This window comes from Pseudorasbora parva, chromosome 9, assembly GCF_024679245.1.
Source record: "Pseudorasbora parva isolate DD20220531a chromosome 9, ASM2467924v1, whole genome shotgun sequence".
NCBI classification, from domain to species: Eukaryota; Metazoa; Chordata; class Actinopteri; order Cypriniformes; family Gobionidae; genus Pseudorasbora; species Pseudorasbora parva.
In genome coordinates this window covers 34,280,684-34,285,922 of record NC_090180.1, presented here as the reverse complement: position 1 = coordinate 34,285,922, position 5,239 = coordinate 34,280,684, and positions in this window count along the sequence as shown.

Sequence of the window (5,239 nt, the reverse complement as noted above, 5' to 3'; positions counted from 1 at the left end):
TCAAAACTATTGTCCCTCCCTCCTCAAATCATAGCCCCATGTGCTAAACCTGGTTTCCATGGCAACATCATGAGGAGTACTTCACTTTCAGCTGACCCAGGTGTGAATACTCAAATACATAAATGATGGAATATACAAAACAATAATGCATAAAGACATTCAGTAAAGCCTTAATTGTGCTGCATGCAGTCAAGGGTTTTATGGGACAAAGACTGAATAGCTATCCGAAAGAGTCCTACATTTCTAGTAAGTGCTGAAGAATGCATGCTATTAAAGTGATAGTTCACCCAAAAATGAAAATTTGGCGTTTATCTACAGGCATCCAAGATGTAGGTGTGTTTGTTTCTTCAGTAGAACACAAATTAATAGTTTTAACTCCAACTGTTGCTCGTATAATGGACGTCAATGGGGTGTTTTCGATGAGAGCCACTATGAGAGTATAAAAACACACATACGAATCCATATTAAACCTTGCGGCTCGTGGCGACATATGTCTTAAGATACGAAACAGTTGGTCAAGTAAGGTCCAAAACCCGGTACGATATATATATATATATATATATATATATTTACATAGATGCCTCATTCGACCAATCCGCATTCCGCGCAGGCACTAATGAGAAAAAAATAATAATACAAAAAATAAATAAATAAATAAATATTATATTATATAATTATATATATATATATATATATATATATATATATATATATATATATATATATATATATATATATATATATATATATATATATATATATATATATATATATATATATATATATATATATATATATATATATATATATATATATATGATCGTGGCAGGTTTTTGACCTTACTCTACGGAAGTGATGGCATTGGGAATACTAGATGAGATTCATCTGATATGAGGTAAAAAAAACTTTTTAAAATGTTTTTTAAAATAGTGTTCTCGTAGAAACCGATCGTTTTGTGTCTTAAGACATCAATGTGTCGCCACAAGCCGCAGGGTTTAATAAGGATTCGTATGTCTATACTTTTAACTCTGAGTGTCTCTTATACGAGCAACGGTTGGAGTTAAAAATCTTCATTTGTGTTCTACTAAAGCAAACACACCTACATCTTGGATGCCTGGGGGTAAGCAGGTAAACATCAAATTTTCATTTTTGTGTGAACTATCCCTTTAAGGCAAATGTTGGCAAATTTATGGAAACTTAAATGATCAAATCATTCAGTATAGGTTACAAAAGTCCAATGATTTCAATACATAATGTTTATACAAGAAATACATTTAATATAATTCATAATTCAATATAAATTAAACATTATATAAATAATATAGTCATGGTCAAAAGTTTACCTTGTAGAATCTAATGTAAAATATATTTACATATAAACAAGACAAAATAAAAGTTGAATTAATAAAAATGACCAAGTTCAAAGGCTTATACCCTTTAATTCTTAATACTGTGTCATTACCTGAATGATTCACAACTGTTTTTTAGTGTTTTTATTTTATTTTATTTTTTTTAGTTGAGTCTCTTGGTTGATAAGCTAAACTGCCCAATTTTTCCTTCAGAAACAGTTCTGTAAATTTGCACTTGCATATTTGAACCCTTTCCAGCAGTGACTGATTTTGAGATCCATCTTTTCATACTGGACATTATTCAAATGTATTTCAGTGACAGAACCGTAACGCAGTGGGATTCGAATTACCAAGACTCATGCAGACAGTTCAGAGTTGATTATTTCTAATGGGAGACAAAAACTTTATTTATTCGGCTTACAACTTTGCAGTGGTGTGAAAAAGCTATATTACACACCACATATAGAGGGAAAATTCAAAACATCTTTAACATTAAATCCACTATTGTTTTATAATCTATAGTCTCTGCAATTACACCAGAAAAATAAGAGTAATCCCTTACTTTACTGATTCAAGGAAAAAGTAATTAAAAACTGATTATAATTTAATAATTAATACGCCAATCTAATGTGAAGGCGAAAGATAAGCAAAAAGCAATTGCCGTCTGTATGGCTTTGGAAAACCCTGCATTATTGTCAAAGTTGCCAATTTTTTTTCAGATTCTAGATTTGAACGATCTACTTTCTATATCTCACACACCTGTAAAGTTGGACCAGGAGCTTTATATGATGTTTTGAGAATCAAGCAGTTCAGAACAAAAAAAGGGCTGCCAGGGAACCTGCATGAATCAACCCTCCACTGCTTCATTTTCTCTCTCTCTCTCTCTCTCTCTCTCTCTCTCTCTCTCTCTCTCTCTCTCTCTCTCTCTCTCTCTCTCTCTCTCTCTCTTTGCCCCCCGTTTCCCATCAACTGCACCACCTCATTCCTTTCTCAGCAGTATTGCAGTTTCCATGCAGACTGTTAGATGGACTGCTGCTATCTGAGAGAGAGAGAGAGAGAGAGAGAGAGAGAGAGAGAGAGAGAGAGAGAGCAAACTGCATGACTTCAAAGCATGAGAAAATCATATAGAAAATATCCTGCCATCAGCAAAATTTCATGTTCCAAAAGGCATCACTCTAATGCAGTAAAAGTATTTTCCACCCCTATTTACTATAAATACATCCCTCTGTAAAAATAAAGCAACTATGCTGTGCCAAGTCAAATGTTAGCACAAGTCATTTGGGACCTTTGAGAATCCAAAGGCACAATGAGAATCCCGGGGCTCCTGAGGGAGGCTGTGAAGTGAAGCAGAAAGAAGAGACAAATCGCCCGCACAGTCCTTGAATAAAACAGTAGAGTCTCAAAGCGAACAGATAAAGGTAGACATCTTTAACATTTACGACAAGACTTTTTATGTATTTCATAATTAAAACGGTCTTTAGTGTTTGTTTTCATTTTCAGATGGCGTGGCAAACAGGTAAGCACAAACTCAAACCTGCTTGTCAGTTTGGACAGTGAATATAAATGGAAACTCTTTCAATATTCTGTGCTTAAAAAGGTATTATGTTAGATTAACAGTCCACTACGCTATTAGCTATAATAATGTAATTTTTACCGCCACAGGGTACAGTCTCTTAAACTGTCTGCATTTGCAAAACTTTGAAAGGCCTAGTTCGGATGAGAACCACTAGCTTTATTATTAAGGCTGGCTCACTCTGATCTGGTGTCAAATGCCAAATTTGCCTGGAGGTGCAGATCCACCTCTAACACAGCTACTCAAAGAAGCAGGACACATCCCACTGAAGCTTGTATTTGCAGTTGTGTACGCAACAATAATACCAATGGAATAAGAATACACAAGGGAACTACACTGAGAGTAGTATTTTAAAGGGATAGTTAACCCAAAATGAACCTTTTCTCATAATTTATTTAGCCTCATGTCATTCCAAACCTGAATGACTTCCTTTCTTCTATGGATCATACAAAAAACATATTTTGAGAAAAGTGTTTATATGTCCAAGGATTTATGTCCATACAATAAGTGGTTACTAAAATGTTTTGGTTACCAACATTCTTCAAAATATCTTCTTTTATTCCACAGAAAAAAGAAATGAAATGATGAGATGATGAGTAAATGATGACATAATTTACAATTTTGGGTCTCTTTAAAGGGATAGTTCAAAATGAAAAGTAGCCTACCCCATGATTTACTCACCCTATACCGTCATCCTACACTGTAAAAAAAAAGGCAAATTTTGAACTTTTGCAGTACAATCGACTTGTTTGATTTTATTTCAACTTAAATTATGTTAAACTGACTTTTGTTATTACATCTTGTATAACAAATGAAAAGAAGTTTAACATTTCTTAACTTATTTGGTTGAGTTAAAACAATGTAAAAACATATGTTGTCATAACTTTTTTTTATTTAATTTGTTTTACAGTGTAATCAGTTGAATGCAATTTACTATCTGAGTTATATAAAAAAAAATGTCCTGGCTCTTCCAAGCATTATAATGGCAGTGAATGGCAGCCCAAAAATTGAAGCCCAAAAAGGTGTATCCATCCATGATTAAAATAATCCACATGGCTCCAGGGGGTTAATAAAGGCCTTCTGAATATTCATATTAAACACATTAATGTAAAATATATAGCTTCTTGCGGACTGCCTTTCAAATTTAACTTACAAAGAAAGATGACTTTGGACGTATCGTAAGAGTTTTGAACTGTAAGAGGCATTACACTTTCTTCTTAAAGGAGTACTTCAGCGCTGGTAAGATGAATCTGCATTTAAACTGGATCATTAATGTAGTAGAAATGTGAAATTATTTTTAAATTTGTGCTTTCTAGACTGAGAAAAGACAGAAAACGTATTTTTGTCTCACCGCAACTTTTGGCCACTAGGGGTCACTCATTCAAAATAATAACAACTGACGTACTTTGGTGACGTCGGGAAAGTGCGTGGGCTCATGGGAGTTGTTGTCATTATTGCCACTGTCAACCAGCGAATCTGGCATCTCCAGCAGAAAACATGTTCACTGACAAGGTAATTGTTACATTACATCTCTATTATTGTTAAGTTTAGTTACGGCTTTTCACTTTATGTAATGTCAATCTAATGAAATAGCAGCGAGCTACCGTTACTTAACAAACTTATCAGTAACGTTAGCTAATGTTTGAGACAGAATGTTGTGCGGGCGGTCGCTATGCCAACATACCTATAAGTTGGTAGGCTATGTTGACATATTAACCGCGCATCATAATTTGAGTTACTCAAATTATAGATATATTGACATGGCATCCACGATTGTCGAACATTCTGTATATCAACTGTTCAATAAGGAAATAAATTTCAATTTAGTTTATCATTAACGTTACCAACATTAAACATAGTAAATGAGAGAACCAGCACCAGCTGTTGTTTATTGGAACACGCGCTGTGTCGCTCCCCACGTTCATCAATCATTCTAATAAACATTTATTTTGGAACTCAGAGATATATAAATAAGTAGATCATTATTAAATCGATATTTTATGTAGCTAGTATTAACATATGATAAAAGTGACGGTCACCTTATATTAATTGACCAAGATAGTGGCATATTACCTTATGAAGCTAACGTTACTTTCTCCAGCTACATATAAAACCAATAATAGCTCGTCCATCTGCGTTTTACACATGACATCATCGTGTCACCAAATATACGGATAGAAATACTTTTGAATCAGTTTTTAAAAAAATAGCTCTTTCAGTCTCCAAAAACACAGAATCCGCCTGTTTGAAAAGCCGATACAAAATGTATAACGTTACGTATTCAGCTAAACACGTCTCAATGTGGTCAAGATCGCTA